We start from the raw sequence: 23,169 nt of genomic DNA on the forward strand, positions 1-23,169 counted from the left end.
TGCATTTACCGCAATGGTTATCAACTGATGCAAGTGGCAGCTGCTACTTTGCTGCGAAGAAGTTGTTAGAGAGAGGAAAAATGCATTATGCAGTGATGGAGACGAAAATTTCCACTGGATGTTGAACACAACAGTCACAAAGAGATGCATGTACATATTGCCCCTGTTGAAACAAATGCCAGGCTACAAGAGTGCTCCTTCAGTGAAAATTGAAGTGTTCTGGCACCACATACAAATTAATCGTACATAGTTTGGCTGTTTGAAGTCTAGGGTCTGACAACAGCTCGCCTGGTCGGGATGAAACTTTGGTGAAAACATTGTTGGACGCCAATCACAAAAAGTCTAGCAATCCCAAGAACAGATATTGCTGTTCAACTTGAACAAGTAATTTGGCAGGGCAAATATAATGGCACTTGTAGCCTAATATATGTTACAACAGGGGCAACATGTGCATGCATGTCTTTCTCATGACTGCTGCATATAACATCCTGTGGAAATTTTTTGTCATTATTACTGCTTAACCTGTGTATCCTCTCTCTAACAACTTCTTCGCAGCAAAGTAGAAGCTGCCACTGGCATCAATCAGTAATCACTGCGGTAGCTGCATGTAAAGCACCATAATTTTCTTCACCACAGAACACCCATTATTACAACTTTTTAAGTACAGTGTGGGGTCAACTTCTGTGCATTGGTGACTGGAAAGCAACAAAATGCACTATTTGGCACATATATTTCTCAGCAAATGCAGAATTCAGTGTTTCCCAGAAAGTGTGGGACAGCACATAGCTGTGGCAGGAAGCATGCATACATACTACTTCTTGCCAAGTAAACAGTGAACATCCAGCTGCTCTGAACGCATAAAGATGGGGTTTATTCTGCCAAACTGTACGAGTATACTGTTCGCATTCCGGCTCATCTGAAAAGAGAAGAAAAAAAATATATGAGGACACTTGAACCAAAAAAGAAGGCAATCTGTGCCGAAACTGAATTTTGCATCTACCTTGCAAAAACAAATGAGCCACACAGCAGCAGGTTTTTAATTTTGATGCATCCACAGCCCGCCCAAACTCATAAAAAAAGAAAAGGGCATGTGTACCCTAAACCCCTGCATGATTGAATAAATGTAGTGTTCACAGTAAAAAATCCAAATAACTTCTGTGCAGACGACATTAAAGACATGAGGGGAGACGTTAAGTTCAGTTGAAATGCTAGATTACCATGTTGAGATAAGACGTGTAACTGTTCAAGCAGAGGGTGCTCTTGAAAGCAAGAAAACAAAGCAAAAGTGAAGATCAGATTTTGCACACTAGCTGTCGGACACGTGCAATGGCCGTGAACAGATTCGAATTGAGGCCGGCTGAGAAGGAGTGTCGGTTTTTGTCAAAAATGCCAAATTAAAAGAGCTAAAGAGGAGATAAAAACACGTTTTGTGACATTTAGCCTTTCTGCGTAAAACGAGGCACATGCAACATGAAATAAGCAAATCAAAATGTACGCAATGAGCTACTCCAAAGGTGCGCTTGTGAAACAAAGTGTCAGTTACCGCTCCCACATCACGCCAAGTAGTTTCAGGTGGACAGTGTTGCGAATTGTCCTTGGCTGTGGTGTTTTCACAAGTTAACTCGAAATGTAAAATGAGTGAGTGTCATAGGCAGCATCAATAGCCCAAGGCATTCGCTCAAACGCAGGCACATCGATGCTGCCCAACTTTCTCTCACAGCTTAATGTGTTACACAATATTAAACACTTTCCATTTGGAGTTCATAAGTAACGCACGTCCCTGCTCGTCGGGATCCAGAAACTCAACACCTGACAATGGAATCGAGGTCGCAGATGCTCCTGTTTATCATAATGGGGACGTAGCTTTGCTCTCTACTTGCTTATTCCTTGCATTGTTGCAGTATGCAGCAAAGCTAGCTACACAACCTCTCAGGAGCATTTTGCATTTTGTGGCACTGACGTTGACATTCTGTGCTGCTTCCAAGCAACAGTTTGTCTCATTCAGAGTAACTTGATCAAACCGAGCACTCGATCGAAACGACCGCTAACAAAATAAACTACACCTCCAGCTTGTTCTCGCTCTTAGCTTTTTTCTGTTCCTGGCGACCCCGAGCTCGGATGCTTAGTAATGCAGCAAACGTGGCAAAGCACCTAGCACCGAGAATGAGGCAGCCTCTTACACTGCGGAAAGTATGCTGTTGCAGCAATGAGAGAAATTAATGAAGAGTGATTTGGTCAACTTAAGCAATTTTCTTTGCTAATACTGTCTGCCCTCTTGTATATTGTCTGGTTACATAGCCACAGCAAATAGCACCATGTATGTGCTTTCCTGCTGATGTCAATATGACAACCTGCAGTCTGCTGACATACACAGAGTCATTCATGAAAGAGGGTATGCGAGAGTGTGGCCGACGCTCAGTGACAGCTGACTAGAATGCACAGTTTGCTGCATGAGAAAGCACATCTGCTCAAGCTGTCTGCTACTGGGGGTCAAAATAAGCAGGCATGGCCAGGAGGCGAATGCATGCCAGACCACCGCCTACAGCTGGTAGAACAGTCTCTAGCTAACATAGGGCTCTTATGTTCCTTTTCACAAAGCAAAGCATCCCCTCATATTATGAACAATAGACGGGGTGGCACTGGTGCCCCTTGTTTATACAAAGAGATACGAGGAAGCATGCAAGCGAAAAAGAATTAGGAATAAGGAATGTAAATTTGACAACACAATTCTGCAAATATTGTTAGTATATCTGAAAATTGCTTTCACTTATCATAAAGGTTATCTTGTTCTGTGTGAAAACAAGTGCTTCAACATTCCTTCAATAAAAATGTTTATGATGGATCTCCTCAGACTGACCATTTCAGGCTTGTTAACCTATATATTCAGCACACCCTTATTGAATATCAGGCCCTACACACGCAACCAAAATATAGCAGGGATTACAAGCTCATCAGCAAGTAACACCAGCAAAAAAGTTAACTTACATCTTCAGTGATTCAGTGCAATCGCTGTATCAGTTTCATTATCTTGCTGTCTGCAGCTGTCCTTGACTTGCGTCCATTTCCACATTTGCTGCCTCGCATCGGGTTGATATTGAACATCTCCCTGGAAGGCACAAAAATATGTCGTCTGGATATTCTGTTTGTTCCATAATACAATTATGAAGTCATTATCACATTTGTTCCTGCTTTCGAAACATCACAAGGATGTTTTATTTATAAGGAACTTTTTAATCCTCTTAAGCTGTGATTAATACAGAGCCAATTGCCATGTGGCTTCAATGTTTTTTGGTTGACCCACCAGAATTCTTGAATAAAGTAAAAGTAAGCAATATGAATATTACGTCAAGGAATTCACCACGCAATTTTAAAATACAACAGTTCACTTGTGTGTACCTTTAACCTAGCTCTCATGTCTGTAGCTTTTCCAACATTTACCCTTTGCAGTTGTCGTCACTGCCATCAGCATGCACAGTGTGGTAACACATAAACATGAAAATTCAAAGATAGCACAAAGTTTATTTCACATCAGGATTAGTAAATGCACTCACGAGATATTTTTCTCTTTCTTAGTAATCTTGCAATTTTAATACTATTCAATGAATTGCCCTTGATATCACAGTACTGAACACTGTTCATTTCCAGGCATTGAATCTATCCATCTCATGCCTTTGTCTTACATGAACATAATATTTCTATGTCCCTTGTCTTGCTCTAAACAATTACATGTTACTTAATGTGCAACATAATCCGTTCATTCATGCCTGTGCAGAGACATATATGATGTTCACATATGTACAAACATCTAACTGCCATGTGGGCATAAGTCAGAATGCACTTTACATTCTGTGGTACCTTTGAAGTACTTCTGAAACCAAATGACTCATTAAAATGTGACTGAAAAACAAAAAGGAAAGCACAGAACAAATGTCCAAGTAAAACAAGAAATGTAGTGTCATGCTAACCCTAGCTATGATACAAAATGAAGGCCTGAATGCTGTCATTACACAGTAACACTCAGGCTTCTAGGAATAATGTTTTTGCAGAATGCTAATGAAGACAATGGTGCTTAATGAATGCAAACCCTGGTTTCCCTGACATCTTAAAAAAGCACACAAAATCATTTGTCAAATCTGAAGCACTACTTATGTGGGGCCCTTCAAAATAAAATTGACACCTCAGAGCAGAGAAAACTGAAGATGATCTCTTTTGCATTCACCCTTGACACTTCTACGTCTTGCATATGCAGAAAAGATCACACAATGCATAGAGGCCCTTGGCAATAAGATCTGATGATACGGAGTATTTATGTTTCACTGAATCTTATCACTAATGTTAGCTTTTCAATTAATGTGGTTCATAATTACAACTAAAGTGAGGCTTTACTTGGCCACCTACAAAGCAAAGGACTCTCCAGAAAATTAACCTTTAACCCTTTGACACGCTATGTACACAATTGTGTGCACCACTTATTTTTGCCATTGGTAACGACTAGGACTAATAGAGAGCAAGATACCTTAGAAGTAAGCAGCGCGAAAAGCAAGACAATGCACACAGGGAGGAATGACAAGAAGCGCTGATCAAGATACGTTGAACAAGATACGTTGAGCTTTGGATCAAATGAACCTGCTGCATAATAAATTGTGTTCATTTAACTTCATTTTGCAGTGTACTGTTGTATATTATCAGTTTGCTGAAGGCACTACACTGTTCAACGAGTCGTTCGAAGTGCTCCTTCCTGCGAGCCATGCCAAAAGTATAATTTTTCTTCACTCCAAATGAACATACACAAAAACAAATTTGCACTATATTTTTGGCGTAAGATTTCATTCTATTAATGTAAGAACGTAGCATGAATTAATTTGACAATAAACAGATATTTATTACAATTGAATTATAATTACTATAACACACATAAATTAATGCATTATGACATTATTTTTGTTGCAATAGAATATCGAGTGCCTTGAAATGATGTATCAATTTGACGCATTTACAGACAGTTTTTCATTGGTGGCGTCTGAAAGGTTTAGAGAACATGGAAATATTTCACCGTTTCTGTACAACACAAAAATACGAATAGAACCAATGCAGTGATAAAGTTGGCTAATGAACAAAAGTTATTTGCAGTCAAAATGTTATGAACAGCACATATTTAAGACTTGGCAACTACTGAAGCTTGCAATTATGCACTACCAAGAACAAAAATCCACAGAAGTTCACATGCCCTTTTGCTTTAAACACTCTGCTTCACAGAAGGAGGGAGCTTGCATTATGTATAGTTCAGTAGAAAAGTTTTTGAAGTGCTTTATAAAGAATAGAACTGCACGCTGAAAAGAAGTTAGTTGGACGGCTTGATGGGAAAAAACATTTTAACTTGTTTCATTCGTTCTGAGCATCTTACTTCACCAAGGAAGGTGTGAAAAATATGATAAAAAAGTAAGCGAAAACGGCATCTCAATGACAGACAGTGACACAAGAAATCAGATTCTATTGAGACATTTTTTGCCCATCTTTGAGTGCCTGTTCCTCATGAAAGTGAGGTCGGCTGCAGCCATTAGCGAGACATAGCTTCAGGTATGCTTTTTCCCATTTCTCTTTACGAATGCAGCTATTGATATCATATATCCTTAGAAAAAATTGAAATGCACTATCAGCAACGTTGCTGTGTTCACGAGCTAATCAGAAGAGAAGCTGGTGTCATTCAAAGATGACAAGAGAGTGACAGGAATGGTTCAAGTGATCACAGGAGCAACTTGTAAGCAGCACAAAGCATGTGACTGGAAGTCTGAGATTTCCATTGTAGAGGCTGTAACGAAGCATAAAAGCCTTGGCTCTTTATTTGAGCTTAAGGTATCAATGGTGAGTGTCCTTCAGACGATATATTTTTTGGGTACATGTCACATCACGCTGGTCCAACCGGCCACATTCTCTGTGACCCAGAACAGCAGGGTGAAGTGTGCCCAACTGCACGACTGTTTGCAAAGAGCTGTGAAGGTGCAAGCTATGCTGCAGGCAAGTTGCAACATTGTGTGTTTGAACAATATCACAAGCACTTGCTATTACATACTCTTTCCTGTCTTGGTGTTCCTCACATATAGTGTCATAAGTTTCTCAGTTGGATGAGTAAAATAGCGCACACTTAGACAGGGACAGAGTAAGCAACATGACACAAGCGCTAACAACAATTGTTTATTTGAAATAGCAGAGGAAGTCTTATGTAAAGAAACAGGTGAAGTGAGTGCACGTGTCACGCAGGCATGACTGCAAGCCATCTGAAATCGGTACAAAGGAATACAAGTTCCTTTTCGGGCAAACTAATATAAGGCGTTCTAAAACATCGTGTGCCTAACCACTGAGTCATTTCGGCTTCAATCATCTCACAGACTAACTTTTTACTTTTGACAATCACATGAACTTTATCGAATTCCTACTGACATCCACATGTCGCACTGCATAGCTAGAAGACCGTCTTTGTGCTTTTCTTGATTGCCACGGTGCTCTCTGAAATTATCATTAAGGTAGAATATCTCACTTGAAAAGGATCATTACACTGCAGCAGATGTAGTTTTTCTAGCAAGGAGCTAGAAATAGATTTTTGCTATGCTGCTTTCTCAGATATATTAACACGCAGAGGGCATTCACTTTTGTGTTTTTGCGCTGAAGAACAGGTCGCTTACTGGAAGCTGGTTATCCGAGAATGAACAGGTAGCAGTGGTCGAAATTATACTTCACGAATTATCTGCCCGCACCATCGAGTGCATTGTTGTGTAGCGCTTTACATGCATGATATTGTGCATAATCTCAAGAAGATTGCTGGTCGCGTTGATGTATCTGTTGTGTTTAGTGCCCCTCAAAAACCTTTCAGTCTTTGCAATAGTAGTGTTCCTAGGAAGGAGCTACTAGCGACATGCTCAAAGAAACATAGATGTACGTTTGTTAGATGCATTGATCATGCTGCGTATCGGATCCCACTGCATTACGGAAAGTTCTACATTAGCCAGTCCGCTAGATGCCTCCACGATCGTTTGAGAGAACACCGTTGCAATGTACAAAAGCACAAAAACGGTCACCTAGCTATGCAACTGTAGCACGTGTGAATGTCAGCCTGAATTTGATGGAGTTGACGTGATTGTGTACAGTAAAAAAAATGCAGTCCGTGAGATAATAGAAGCCAAAATGATTGAGAAGTTAGGCACACGGTGTGTTAGCATGCCTTTTGTTAGCTTGCCCGTAAAGGAGCTACCGATCCTTTGTGCCGATTTCAGATCGTTTGCAGTCATGCCTGTGTGACATGCACACTCACCTGACACATTTCTGTACACAAGTCTTTCTCTGCTATTTCAAATATTCATCTGTTGATAGCGCTTGTGTCATGCTGCTTACTCTAAGTGTGCGCTATTTTACTCGCATTAAGTACCAACAAGCCCAAGCTACTCTTCTCGAACTGCCCATTTGTAGAGAAGGAAACCAATGCCTACCACTTAATATGGGCTTGTCCAGACCAGAGGAAGAATGCTCCCATCTTTCACAGCAAGCTGTCCACTGCTTCAGTTCCCTGAACAGTCAGTCGTCTATGCTGGGTACATGCATTACAGAAGCCACAAAACATTCCATAACCTGCACACAACAGAGGCCTTACAGTACACAAGTAGTACGTATAAAACATGATGGCTTAACACAGGTATCTGTTGATACACTAAAACTGTCCATGAATGATGAGCTTAGGATGCATTAAGAGCAAATATTAGTGGAGTAATAGATTTTTGCAGACAATTTTAATTATGCGTTATATGTCAAGCTTTCCCACACTGGCGTACTAAAATAGTATGAAGAATACAGTTTGCCAAATAAGCAACTTGCACAGAAAACTCCATCAGCACTATCATCACAATATTAAATAGATCAGTGTATGCTCTATGTACACAATGTATGGTAACGAGCCACCCTTATTGTACGACATCATGAATGTGAAGATTTCAAGATAGCTGAAGACTTAGTAGAAGTGTAAGAACACCAGAGGTTACAGCAAAGATTGAGCACTGTGTTGGCTTTTCTGTCTCCTCTGCTGCTCTTGCATGGTTTTAAATCTTGGGCATGTTTTGCCAACAAGCCCAGTTTTGAACTCTTCAAAAAAAAAACCTTGTTGCACTAAAGTCAATTCATATGCAGGGCTGGTGCTGTGCCCTACAAGTGTCTGTTCAATTAATTGAGCCCTTAATTCACTGTTTCTTTTGTCCTTTCATAGCTATAGGGTCTCGTCCCGGTAGACTTGATGGCTTCAGGTAGCATGCAAGGGTTCATTGGCCAGCTGCCAGCTCGTAAAGAGTTCTACAAGACGCCAGGATGGCCAAAAGTAGCACTAGCATGTACTGTTGGGATTACACACTGAGGTGCTCAATGGGATGGATGGGACAATGACCACTGTTGCAGCTCCATTGGAGCATCAGACGCACTATCCAAAGGTTACAGATTCGGTCCCTGGCAGGAGCAAGTGTCTCTTTTGTTGACTTTAATTCCTTTCAATTTATGTAAAAATTACCACACTACAGTTAAAAACTAAAATAATCTCCCCTATGCCTTCCTTGGCTTCATTGTCTGTTTGCATTAGTAGGTTGTGTCTAACAAGAAAAAGTAGCCCTTGATCCAGTCCCCTTGTTTCGTCTGTTCAATTTCGTAGTGCTTGGCACGCCACAAAATCAGTATAACCACACTGTCCAGAATTCTGTGATCAGAAAACATGTAAACATATCAGAAATGACATTCTTCAATTTATAACTGCATAAACTAAAGCAGCACTGTCATCCCTTTCCCTGATTGATACATCTTGGTTTTTTATACTGCAAATAAGACCCCACTTCTGGCTTCATGCTTCTTTAGCAAAGTACAAAGGAAAGCGAAAACTACGGTACCACAAAATCAAGTAATGTTCTTGTCTTGATACACCATCACATCCCAAGCCACTTGTGATAAGAAGTTTTTGCAATGGTGCTACTCCACTATTAAAAGAATTGGTATTAGACAGAACATGTTTGGTTCATCAAACAAATATATGTAATGACAGGACTAATAATTGACACGTTTCTTCCCAGGCAAACACAGCAACAAGCAGAACATACGCTACCTTAATAAGCTTAGTTGAACTGACACACACGTCTGTCAATTATAATTTATATAGACATGCTGTACTACTTCCAATTAAGCTTGCAGTTATATGCACACTTACTGTTACTACCAGCACATAATATGATTAAGTCAAATGCATTGCCTTCTTGTAAGTTTTCTGCAGAACTAAATCAATGTTCTCAAACATATGGCCCGTATATCTCTAGCCAGCTGCCCAGCTTGCATATGGCTGTCCTTGTCCGATATTTCCTTTAATTTATTTAATAAATACGCTCGTGAGCAACTCGGGCGAGACTGATCTAAGCATTTTTTCATAAGGCACCCCATGTGGTTACCATACACTTAAACATAACGGTGAAATAAAAACTCGATACTTCACTATCGGCGTATCGATTTCGGTCCTTCTATAGACTATTTTACTGATGGTTTTTGGTGCCCACGTATTGGGCTGTTAACTTTGCTGTTTTGTATCTTGAACTAAACAAACAGTGCTACAGTACAACGCGTGCGCATGAAAACGGTTGGGTTGGTGCATTCGACGTTAAGTGACCTTGTTAATTCACGTCGCTATATAAAAAATAAAAACTAATTTAACAGCATTTGTGGCCGCGCCCATGTGTCTTATGTAAAACCGTCTATGTATCAGTGTCGATATGTTTCTCAAAACCTGACATCAAATCTCCTTTAGAAATGACAAATATAGTTAAACACGCTATCAGAAAGTAGATGAAGAGGACGAGAACGAGGCTTGCTCGCGAGCGGCTCGGTGAACTGTTTTTCGCTCCGAGCTGCACATCTGCATTCATTTTCCATTCTGTAAATAAACGCGTTCAATCGTCACAATTGTGGTGCAGGTGCAGGGTATACTTTTGTGAAAAGCCGTACGTCCAGCGACCTCACCTCCGTCGGCCACGCCGGCTTTCCAGGTGGTAGAGATGAAAGGCGAGGCCAGTGAGATGATGACCGAGGCCGACGCGTGGTAGGCAGATCAAGCTGCGCACGGGCGGGTCACTCCGATGTTCGGCCGGTAGGCGTGCCGCTCGGAAATTGGGTTCGTGGGCCATTCTGTACATAAACGCGTTCTATCGTCAACAATATGGTATATGGGAAAGGCCGTCTTTGAAATGGCAACGTTAGTTGACAATTTTTTTCATGCCCCTCCCCCTCCCCATCTTTTCCCCTCTCAGTTTTTCACTGTCCCCGCCCTTGCGGGAGACTAAAAAATTTCGCGACTGCGGCCCCACAGCTGAAGCGAGTTCGAGACCCCTGAAATAAATGCTACGCGCCCCAACCTGTATTAATAGTAGTATGTTTTATATTGTTTACTATTTTCAGTGTATATTACCAATAGTTTTATTTGCAAGTTTGTTCATATAACTGTCTCAAAACCCCCTATGTAATGCCCAAGTGGGCCTTTAGGGTATACGAATAAAAAAATAAAAACCTTGCGCAGCCAGGTTGAAATCCTCACCATAGAAGAATTATGCTATTTGTCATGGATTAATCGAGCGCAGCACAGTAGATGGTGACGCAACCAGCGATACATACGCTTCTGAGCAGCTTGACAAGCGTTTTGTGTCTATCTGCGGCCCCGTCTACTGCATTGTAGTTGATTTGCACGTTAGTTCATTATTACCGTTGCATTTTATTCACAGAAAATGCACGAGGCGACCAGTGCGTTTAAAAGCAGGCGAATTTTTATGGCGGCAGGCGATTGAACAATCGGTTCAAGCGATGACCTCGCGATATTAATTGGGGTTTTACGTGCCAAAACCACGATATGATTATGAGACACGCCGTAGCGGAGGGGCTCCGGAAATTTTGGGGATCTGGTTTTCTTTAAAGCGCGCTGACATCGCACAGCACCAGGCTTAAATGACACAAATAGAGCAACTACTAGAAATGTATAACAAAACATCATAGAAAAGCAGATACTACCTGTAGCAGAATCTATACTTGCCTATCAGACAACTTTTCTCGTACATCATCACCGCTGTGCGAACACGCCACCCGGGCTGCCTTACCTGCATAAATGTCGTCGCACAATAAGATCACATATTTTACGTGCCAAAACCACCATATGATTATGAGACACGCCGTAGCGGTGGGGCTCCGGAAATTTTGGGGATCTGGTTTTCTTTAACGCGCACTGACATCGCACAGCACCAGGCTTAAATGACACAAATAGAGCAACTACTAGAAATGTATAACAAAACATCACAGAAAAGCAGATACTACCTGTAGCAGAATCCATACTTGCCTATCAGACAACTTTTCTCGTACATCATCACCGCTGTGCGAACACGCCACCCAGGCTGCCTTACCTGCATAAATGTCGTCGCACAATAAGATCACATAGTTACGCAATTTGGCGAGTTGAACTCACCTAGGCATCCGCTGAGGCGCACGCTTGTGCTTTACAGTCGCCGTCGTCGTCAGACAAGGCACTGGGCGGTGGACTGTCTTAGTAGATGCACTCGATTGAACCACGCAATAACCGTGCGTAATCAAGAAACGTGGAAAGCACGCCGATCACGCAGCGCTGAGCGCGCAGACAAAGCGACGAGCCCGTTGAGGCTACGACGACACACCACAGAACACCAACACAAAATCTTGACACACCTTTGGCCGCCCATTCCATCCCACACGCGATACACTTCCAGTCGACGACTGACAACGATGATTGGCACACATAATATCAATTAACGCCGCAAATATACAAGCGCGGAACGAACTTATCACGGCACCACCTTCGATTCCCCACGCCGGTACATTTTTTTTTTATCGCGCTGAACGCGGTCCCGCACGCGTGGTTTTGGTTTGAAGGGATTGGCTCTCGCGCGGCGGGTGATTTGAATTTAGTTGCGTTATATCTCTAATTATCAACTGACAGCAATGATGACCCCGCGTGATATCAACAAACATTATAAGTATACAAGCACAGAGCAATTTTGTTGTGGCAGAATTTTTTTTGTCGAAAATTGTTTTTTTGTGTGTGTGGTCCCGCACGCACGTCTTTGGCTTGACGTGATTGGCTCGAGCGAGGCGGGTGATTTGAACTGAGTTACGGAGTGCACACTCCTTCTTGCGTTTTCTGTTCTCACTCTTCCCCCCTACTTTATCCTACTCTTTCGGTACCTTGTTGAGGCGCTGCTCCCGACCGGGCTGCAGAAATTAGGCGCCTTTTCCTCTTCAAACCACTACCACCACCACCTTGTTGACCTTGTCCGCCCGCCCTGTGGCGTGGCGGGAAATTTAAAATGCTTTACGCGGATTTCTTTGATTTTTCATCCGAGGGTGACAGAAATGGGCTAAAAAATTTTCCCACGGTCTGTGTTGTTGGGAAGCCAACCTCTTGTAGTGTGTTGCATTGTGGGTGCAGTGGCGGGAAATTTAAAATGCTTTACGCGGATTTCTTTGATTTTTCATCCGAGGGTGACAGAAATGGGCTAAAAAATTTTCCCACGGTCTGTGTTGTTGGGAAGCCAACCTCTTGTAGTGTGTTGCATTGTGGGTGCAGTGGCGGGAAATTTAAAATGCTTTACGCGATTTTTTTTTATTTTTCACTTCAGGACGCGCTGCATCTCGCAGGCTGTGACGATCGTCGCCGCTCTGCCCTCGCTACGTTACTCTGCTTCCTTCATGACGCGAGCCTAGTCTAGCGGCTTTGAAACGCGCCAAGAACACACCCGCACATACACACAAAACGTCCTGTGTGACTCGCGCACTGCACTTCTTGCACTTGCAGGCGTGTTATGCTCTGCTGGATTTTTTTCGGCGCCGCCGATCTGTTTACGCGCCTTTGAGGCCCGTATTTAGCTGTCTCCTGACTGTTTACATTCCTGCGGCGCTGACTTCTCCCGCGCCCGTCACGTGAGGCTGCTGGCATCCTTCTCTCCCCTGCCGACCTGCTTGACTTCTCCTCTCCTTGGGGGCGGCCCGCGCCGCGGGTTTCTGCTGCCGAGGGACGCGCGAGCAGAGTACGACCATCCTCCTCTTTTTTTTTTCCCCTTCACCCTCCTGCCTCTCTCTTTCATGCCCCTACCCTTTGTCGGCCTGTCCTGTGCGACGCTTTCGTTACTGTGCTTCCTTCATGACGCGAGCCTAGTCTAGTGGCTTTGAAACGCACCAAGAACACACTCATACATGCACACGAAACGGTCCGTTATCGGAAGGATCATAAATAGCGATGGAAAAGAACAAAAAGCACACCAGTACAGGCTCATCGCGAAGCGTCATTCGCTAACCCCACTTTTTTAAATGCGAAGCATTTCTTGCGATTTTGAGCGTATCTATCTATCTATCTATCTATCTATCTATCTATCTATCTATCTATCTATCTATCTATCTATCTATCTATCTATCTATCTATCTATCTATCTATCTATGTAGCCGCCTACGACTTTGTGCTCTCCTGGCCGTTTCGTTAATCGGATGTATACCAAAATTGGTGTGGCATAACATGACCTTATTACGAACACAAATGACAGGTCATAACATGAATATCATGACATGCATGTCATGAACAGCATGATTTACATTCCACGGCCTTGGGGCTCTTGCGGCCGTACCGTTAGTTTCATATATACCAAAATTGGTATTGCGTGACAAGAGTCCATGACAAACATAATGACAGGTCCTAACATGCAACTCATGACCCGCATGTCATGTGCAGCATGATTTACGTGACATGGTCTCGGGGCGCTCGCGGCCGTTTAAATGAATGGATATATACGAAAACTGGTATGAGGAGACATTTCTGTATGACAAACATAACTGACACGTGGTAACATGAAAATCATGACATGCATGCCATGTACGACATGGTTTACATGCTACGCTCATGGCGCACTCGCGGCCGTTTCGCTAAATTGATATACACCAAACTTAGTGTTGTGCGATGCGACTGTATAAGGGACATGAATAACAGGTGGTAACATGAAAACCATGACATACATGTCATGTATGTCATGATATACATGCCATGCTCATGGCTCACTCCTGGCCGTTTCGCTAGACTGATATACACCAAAATTTGTATTGCGCGACACGACGGTATGACGAACGTAAATGAGAGAAGCCAATATGAAAATCATGACATGCAAGTCATGTACGACATGATTTACATGCCACGCTCATGGTGCGCTCGCGGTTGTTCAGCTAGATTCATATACACCAAAATTGGCATTGCGCGATGTGACTGTCTGAAGAACATGAATAATAGTTGGTACCATGAAAATCATGACATGTATGTCATGATTTACATGCCATGCTCATGATGCATTCGCGGACGCTTCGCTAGCTTGATATACACCAAAATTGGTATTGCGTGACGCGACTGTATGATGAACGTAAATGAGAGGTGGTAACATGAAAGTTATGACATGCGTGGCATGTACGACATGGTTTACATGCCATGCTCATGGCGCACTCGTGGCCGTTTCGCTAGACTGATATACACCAAAACTGGTATTGCGCGACGCGACTGTATGACGAACGTAAATGAGAGGTGGTAACATGAAAATAATGACACGCATGACATGTACGACATGATTGACATGTCTTGCTCATGGCGCACTCGTGGCCTTTTCGCTAGATTGATATGCACCATAACTGGTATTGCGCGACGCGACTGCATGACGAACGTAAATGAGAGGTGGTGACATGAAAGTAATGACATGCATGGCATGATTTACATGCCATGCTCATGGCGCACTCGTGGCCGTTTCGCTAGACTGATATACACCAAAACTGGTATTACTCGACGCGACTGCATGACGAACGTAAATGAGAGGTGGTAACATGAAAATCATGACATGCAAGTCATGTACGACATGATTTTACATACCCGCTCATGGTGCCCTCGCGGCCGTTTCGCTAGACTGATATACACCAAAACTGGTATTGCGCGACACGCCTGTATGACGAACATGAATGACAGGTGGTAACATGAAAACCATGATATGCATGTCATGTATGTCATGATTTATATGTCACGCTCATGGTGCATTCGCGGCCGTTTCGCTAGCTTGTCATACACCAAAATTGGTATTGCCTGATGTGACTGTTGATGATGATGATGATGTGACTGCATGACGAACATAAGTGACAGGTGGTAACATGAAAACCTCACTCAACTTCACTTCGTTTTCTCATCCACACATGGCTATGCTATATATACATGGCTGTGCTATACATGGCCTCGCCTATACGTGACGCCAAGTGACATGAGACGACGACAGCATACGATGACGACAGCCCTGGCCTCTAAAGCGCTCTGCACTTCAAAAATTACATCTCCCGCTAAAGGGGACCATGAGGCGATGCGAAGCCGGAGCACTTGCACGATCGCGTTCCGTTGGCGTTCGTTGGGCATGCTACCGACCTCGCGTCGTGGAACCCGAAGAGGAACGCTACGCGCGTCGTGTCTTCCCTCTAGCCTGGCCGTTAATTCTCAAAGGCGAGCGGGGAACGCGGTCGTCAGGCGCGCGAGGGGGGGGGGGGGAGCGTAGGAGAGGAGGGAGAGGGGGAAGAGACGCGCATGCGCTCATCGCGGCGTTGCGCAGGAGAGGGGCACACCAACTCCCACTAAAGGGGGCCATGAGGCGATGCGAAGCAGCGTTTCGGCATCTCGAGCCCGCGTTTCAGAGGGGGGTGGACAGAGGGAGGAGAGAGGGGGAAAGGGAGAGTGGGGAGGAGGTCGGTGGAGAGGATTTACGCATGCGCAGTAAGGGTGGTCACGCCGCACGCAGTTTGAGCTCCGCCATAAGATGCTTCGCAACTAAAAATGCCATTAACGAAGAGAAACCATGCACAGGGTGAATATATATATATATGTATATATATATATATATATATATATATATATATATATATATATATATATATATATATATATATATATATATATATAACACGTTCCCGTGCTTTCCGCCAAAGCACCTTGCCTAAAAAAGTAGCCTGGTAACGACGAGGGTTCTTTGGTTGGAAAATAACTTGAAAGGAAGCCACAACATTAATTAGAACTTAATTAGAACATTAATTAGAAATGGAAGCCAACTTTTATGACTTTTTAGCGGCACATTAAACAAGGAGACTCTTTCCGTATTTGAAAAAACTGACACATGTCTGTTGGAATTTAGGTAAGTTTATGCCGTGTTTGCATAAAAGGTTAGCCATCCTTAAATTTTACGAACATTTTGTTCGTAGATTCTAAGGAAATTTCTTTCAGTGTAAACTATCGCCGCTGGCAAAATGCGCTCGTCGCACAGCCACCATTATCGTCGCTGCCCTGTCCAGGCAGCACAACCGGGCATGGTCGTTTGCATGCGGAACGCTAGGGAGCACTAGAATCATCGCGCGCACTGGCGCGAGCGGACATGTCACGTGGCATTTTTTTTTTGTATTTCGCGGACATTTGTAGTAAGCAGAAAAACACTTATACTTAATAGATAGAAAGTTGGAAACTTTCTAATCGGACATTTTGCAAACCGATCTGCAACTTTCTCGTTGGAATGTTTCGCCCAGCTTCATTGCTTCAAAAGTTAGTCAATTAAAGTGGTCTAATTAAGCAATTATTCAGAACACAAGGAATAGTCTGACTTACTCCAGGCAATAGTCAGCAAGATGCATTTGGTCGCGTCGTCACTGAGGGCGTTGGCATATTTTAAAACTCTGGCTAAATATATCCGAGGTACCCTGTGCCTGTCCGTGGTCGTGACGTCAATGAAGACAGCAGCCGGCGTGTTCAAGAAGAAACTGTTTATTAAGCGGAACTTGTGGCCGGGAAACTGAAAGTCAACTACAGCAATACACTGATAGCGGCGAACAGAGCGTCGACCGTCGATCAACTGACACGTGGCGAAGGCGTCGGCATTTATACATGTGACGTCGAATATTCCAGTCGTATCACTGGTGGTCGCGCAAGCTCTGGAATAATCTAGGCTGTTCGCGGCCTGCGCGCAATCTTAACAAAACGATCTACAATAATCGCGAAGCTTCTCGAACAATGAGGCGCGGTTTGCGCTGAGCGTTGCTGGCAGTCTTTGTGGGCGAAACAGAATACAACAAAAGTGCTAATAAGGAACGCACGTGCCAATATATGTATCTTCAATTCCGCTTCATTCGCCCCTACACAGTCTTGGAGCAGACGCCTCCCATCAGTTAGCGCATGGTAGCTGCTTTTCTTACAACGGACCGCCGCTGCCGCGAAGCCGAGATTGTTCACGAATCTATAGTCGGATACAACTTTAGAAGTACACGGTATTTTCTCCTCAAAGGCGGATGCATACAAGCCTGCGCGAATGGGCGCGCACTCGAGACTGACGTCATGAGCCGGACGGCCGGTGACCCCGTCTTCGGAGAACATTGCCGAATGCATGAGCGGGACTATTTATTTAGTCGCTGAGGCAATCAGCTGCCGCGCTGCGGTCGTATGGACGGGGCCCCTTCGGACTTAAGTTGTATCCACTTATAGAAAGAAGCCTTTCACAAGGCGTTTATCTTCGGCTTTAAGCCACCCACAGTATCTATATTGCAATTTTTTTTTTGTTCACGTGCCGTTTCCTTATATTCTGTCTCGTTTCGGAAATAAACTTCAGTTGTAAGCCAGCGCTCGTATGTGTTCTTCCTTGTACCCGTCCTTTTTTTCTCTGTTGGTCACATAATTTATCACCAACTTGCCCAAACATTTGCTCTCTTAAGCTATATTTAAACTCGCAGTGTTGAACCAGAGCAGCAGCATCAGATGGACCTGCTGTTCACGTTCCTGAAGCAGATGGACGATCGACGGTGCTTGTCCCGACTGGTGTGCGAGAGCGCCGCCGAGCGCACTGCGCCTGGGCAGAGTGGGCAACGCGACCGTGCACTTCTTCAACAGCAACGTGGCGCTCAAGACAGGTCCCGCGGTCGGTGTTCGTTGCCGCCGCAGACACCCGGCCGCTCACGAGGCGCCGCAGGCTGCGCCCAGGAGTTTGCCGAATGCACCGCCGACCTGCGGCGCGTCCTTTCAACTGCCGATTGATGTAACTACCCGCCCGACGATCGTCATAAACGTGTCTGTGTGACACGTGAGTTTTGATGTGTCTGTTCATGTGCAGCCCCCATATCGCTTTTTGGCCGGGAGGCATCATCGTCATCATCGGCCTGACTCCACCCACTGCAGAGTATAGGCCTCTGTCTACGTTTCGCCAATCCGCCTTTTTATTTTCCTGAGCTGGCCTCTGCCGTTTTGATAGGGTTTTTGCAGGGGTTGGGACAACCGTTATTGCTGGAGCGAAAGCCCCGGATCAAGAGGCGTTTCGCGACTTTTCCACTAGGGAGACTGTGCATGCGTCCTGGCATCGTGAAAAAAGGCTGGATTACAGGAGTACTGACACGAATTAAAAGAATTCGGATTGTTGCTCTGAATAAAAATACTGGTGTCGAGGAAACCTAAAACGAGTATTACGGTGTCTGGGAATGTATCGTATATATTTTAATTACCGCTACCTTAAGGAGACACTTCGGTTTCGATATCGAAGGGGGGTGGCTTCTTCAGTGACGTTCATAGCAGTGTGACGTCACGGGGATACAGAAATTCCGTGAGTACTAGCGGCAAATCCGTCATCTGCTCGTGGTGCATATAAGCAACGATTGAGTGAATTGTCGTCCATGACCCTGACAGTGATTTTTACTATTTGGGCTGCATGCAGGACGCAGAACTCGCATACTCGGGGGAACTGTCTTGACTCGTCGAGATAATGTGCCATTGCAGTCGGGCTGGCTTGCAGATGCTCAGCGACGAAAACTTCAAAGTCAAATTAAAATATTTTACACGTGTTCGCCGACCTCCGGTGTGTGGACAGCATACCAAGGAAACGAAAAAATGTCCCTTTTGCGATGTCTCAAAATCGTGTCAGTACTCATTTAACGGTGCTTGCCGCGCCCACGTTATCCCGCAAACTTCTTACTAGATGCAGCGATGTCGTAGGGTTAGAACATCAGTATCCCATGCCAAGAGCTCCGTGGTTCGAATCCCGTGCCGCGCAATTCCTCATCAGATAAAAAAAAATCCGCGTGCCCATGGAATTGTAGAAAGAGGCCTGGAGTGCGGCATTGGCGCGAGCGGGCATGTCACGTGGTATATTTCCTTTTGTATTTCGCGGGTATCTGTACTAAGCAGAAAAGCATCGTACTATCACGCTCAGTATGAGCTACATCTTGCGAGCGCGTGGCCGAGCGATCTGCAATGGTTGTGCAGTGGCGCCAATCATGGCATATTGTCAAGTTATCGGGAGAGAGTTTTGGCTGCTCGTGCGAGCGTGCATCGCCCCCACTTGCTCGCTCTCGCCTCGAAGTTATCATTTTCAAGGCTGATATCACCGCAGGGCCAAACGAGGGCGAGGGTGAAAGCAAGTGGAGGGTATGCGCGCTCGCAGGGACAGCCAAACTCTCTCCCATAACTCGAAAATATGCCATGATCGGCGCCACTGTACACCTTGCAGGTGCTCGGCCACGCGCTCGCGTGATGTAGCTCATACTGAGCGCGATAGTACCTTATAATTAATAGATAGAAAGTTCGGCACTGTCTAATCGGACGTTTGCAAACCCGATTTGCAACTTTCTAATTGGAATGTTTTGCCCAGCTTCGTGGCTTCAAAGTCAGTTAATTAAGTGGCCTAATTAAGAGCCTGTAACGCGCTCCCATCCGACAAGGATTGGCCACCCTGGTGCAGTACTTGGCTACTACCTCACATGAATACACCAATTGACGCTCAGGCTGGGAGGCATACCTATTGATAAACTGCCCTGTGTTGTCGCAAGCCGCAAACGTGTGCATACTTTGAGAGCTGCTTGTCTTCACGAAAGCAATTCATCTTGTTTCACTAATTTGAAGGTTACTTACTTTTGGGAGCCTCTGCTGCTTTTCATTTTTGTCCGAATGACACCTTTGGTAAAGAACCAAATGGCACACGTTTTCCTTCTATGATGAAGACAATCCTGGCCCAAGCTACCACTATGCATATCCGAGTCTTGCTTGTTTATAACTGCGTCTTTAATATGTTTTACGTAATACGGCATTTGCACGGCTGAATTCCTCGCTATTACTCTCAATGAACACCGGAAATATACAACAGAGAATGTCATATCTAATCTAAAGAGGCAATTAAAGCTTGAGGATGAGCAACTAGAAAAAAAAGTATATAGCGATATCATGGCCTTCATTAGAGGAGGTGGGTGGTTGGTTAGGGGAGTATAAACTAACTGAAGTGTGCTGGCGTGGAAAAATACTATTGCAGTGCTCTAATTAGTGGTTATTTATGTTGCGGTTAAGCTATTTTCCCAATTTTAAAGACTATCGCTGTGTGAATTTCGTAAGGACATGTATTCTATTCAGCCCATTGGCGTAGCCAGAGGGGGGGGGGGGGCTTCAAACACCACCACCCGAAGATTTTTAATTCTGCATGTTTATATATACACGCACAATTCAAACACACGCACGAACATGCATAAAAGGGTGGCTGAACCCTCCTCCCCACCCCTTCCCCTCCCGCAAAAAATATTTTCTTTCTGCTCAACGCTGTCCTAGTTTGAAAATGGCACCATTTCCTCATCTTTAGGCATTTTGCGCCGTCTAGGGAAGTTTTCGGAACTCTAAACTAATGCTTTCCAAGGATTCACCAGGCGGCATCGTTCTGTTTGAAGTTTGGAGGAAAGAGTACGCAAACTGGATACAATGGAAACATTCAAACAAAGCGAGAAGCTTGACGAATATATATATATATATATATATTATATATATATATATATATATATATATTATATATATAATAATATATATATATATATATATATATATATATATATTATTCGTACAAGATTGCCGAGCTTGCCCATGCCGAGTTCCAGAGAGTAGTGAACTGCGCAGAGTGTTCCATTCCACTTTGTGTGCGCCATGCATAGCATGACGCCCGGGTATGATTACAACTCTCCTACACAAATTCTACCACGATCCCTACCCTACCTCTGATTGCCCAAATTATAAACATTAATGCGACCTACTACACGCCATTTGCTTCTGCATAGACGTCCTCACTAAAAAAATTGACACTGTCAGAAACATAGCGATATGGGAGGGTCACCCTGCTCAACCCGCATATTTGCTGTATTCACACGACGGACGAAATCGCGATTCGAGCCTGAGGATTGCGTACTACGTCACCAAAACGTCATCCGTTCCCGCGTTCCCACTTCGGTCCGCGCGGAGCGATTCGTAAAACGACGCAGGCCCAAATCACAGTTGGGATCCTCTCTCTCTTTTTTTTTCTCTTCCCTCCTCTCTATTTCTCGTCTTTCTATTCCCCTTCCCCGACCCCAGTGTAGGGTAGCCAACCGGAAGTGTTTCTGGTTAACCTCCCTGCCTTCTCCTTTTTCTGTTTCCTTCCTTCGGGGAGCAATGCCGAAATCCTCGCTTGTAGCGGGAATTCTCCCTGTCGTGTGAATGCTCGCTGCGGAGAGATCCGAATCACGTCACATGTCACGTGACTGATTCGTCCGCTATCACATCCGTCGTGGCAATACAGCGACTGTCAGGAGTGGCTACTGACCGGGCCATCAGAGCTACGGGAAAGTCAACGGCAGCCCCGGACTAGAGGGCCCGCCCTGAGTTCTTAGTTGGTCTATAAGTAGGGTGCTCTCTCTGTATGTCTCTTTTATTCCACTACGAATCTCTAGCTCCACTTTGATAGTCTGCTGCCCCTTCAATGCTCCGAAGAACACGCACCACCACCTGATACCATCACGTGCTCTCCTGAGACCCGTTTTTGCCGGTAGCGTTATGAAAAATGTTAGTGGTTCCTCAAGGGCTTTTGTACGCTGTAAGTATCGTTGCTCGTAGAGTCCCTAGATTTTTAAAATCTATTGACTTAGTTGCTCGCACAGAACCAGATCGACCGACCGACCGGCCTCTCTATGCGATTATGGACAAGGCTCACAATGCAGCGAAGCTAACAGTTCGCACGCTCTCGCACCTGTGCGGCCAGTGGCGTGCCGAGCCACCCTTTGCGCTGGGGTCATCGTGTTTCGAACAGGCCTTGCTTGCATCGACTCTGGTGCGATTGCGGTGAGGCTGCATGTTTTACTCACGAACACCTGCCCTTACATGAATTCATTCATGAAGAGAACGGCGTGAGTTAGGCTAATGGACCGAGCTACTACATGGTGTGACCCTTCGTGCATGTGGCAATCGCTTATGCGACAGCATATATCGTCTATACTTAGCCGGCGGCTACATACGAGCAACGTTTGGCTGTCCTGGCTGGACAGAGTTGTGTGACTGCAGGTGTACACGACCATATTCGAACGCATTTCGAATGCGTGAACGTTGTCGCCTGCCTTATGCATATTCAATGCAGCGCCGTTGCTTTCGCGGCGTACGTTCGTCACGCGATGTGGCGTAGAGCTGTGGACAGCGGTCATCATCGTAAGTATACCGCGCAGCATATATGTAGATGTCAAATATACTCGTATCTGCATATGTTCGGGGCAATGGTGCTTCCTCTTTACCTGTTCATTTATTTCCGCCTTGTTTAGTTACTCACTTGTCGATTTTGTCGCTTGCTTGATGGACGGTCATACGTCAGCCATTCGGTTCCTGTGGCTTCACTCGGTTGCTTCGAAACGAGTGGCAGGCGACAACGTTCACGCATTCGAAATGCGTTCGATCATGGACGTGTACACCTGCAGTCACAACTCTGTCCAGCCAACGTTGCTTGAAGTAGCGCTTTTTTTTTGTCTACTAACAATTTTTTTTTCATCCTAATCAGCATGCTTTTCTTCCCGGTCACTATTGTGAAACCCAAGCAGCCCTCTTCCTCCATAAAATTCCCTCGCACCTTGATAATAATATTCCACAGATGCAATATTTCTTGACTTCGAAAATACATTCGATAAAGTTTCACATTGTCGCTTACTGCTTAAACTTTCATGCCTTAACTTAGACCCATCGGTGCCCAACTGGACTCGCGAATTCTAACTGATGGCCGGCAGTTCGCTGCTGCTAAC

General features: G+C 44.5%; 1 long non-coding RNA gene across 2 annotated transcripts; it reads right to left on the minus strand.

Moving 5' to 3' along the window:
• Positions 1-609: 609 nt before the first annotated feature.
• Positions 610-10,241, minus strand: LOC119388808 (uncharacterized). 2 transcript variants are annotated; one of them, XR_007415778.1, is made up of 4 exons: positions 10,027-10,241; positions 7,482-7,574; positions 2,986-3,106; positions 610-916 (listed from the first exon to the last, which is right to left on the minus strand). It is a non-coding gene; the product is annotated as an uncharacterized LOC119388808 (long non-coding RNA). The 2 variants fall into 2 exon arrangements; XR_005182842.2 differs by having other exon boundaries at positions 7,482-7,579.
• Between the last annotated feature and the right edge of the window lie 12,928 nt (positions 10,242-23,169).

The sequence above is a fragment of the Rhipicephalus sanguineus genome, chromosome 4, assembly GCF_013339695.2.
Source record: "Rhipicephalus sanguineus isolate Rsan-2018 chromosome 4, BIME_Rsan_1.4, whole genome shotgun sequence".
NCBI lineage: Eukaryota > Metazoa > Arthropoda > Arachnida > Ixodida > Ixodidae > Rhipicephalus > Rhipicephalus sanguineus.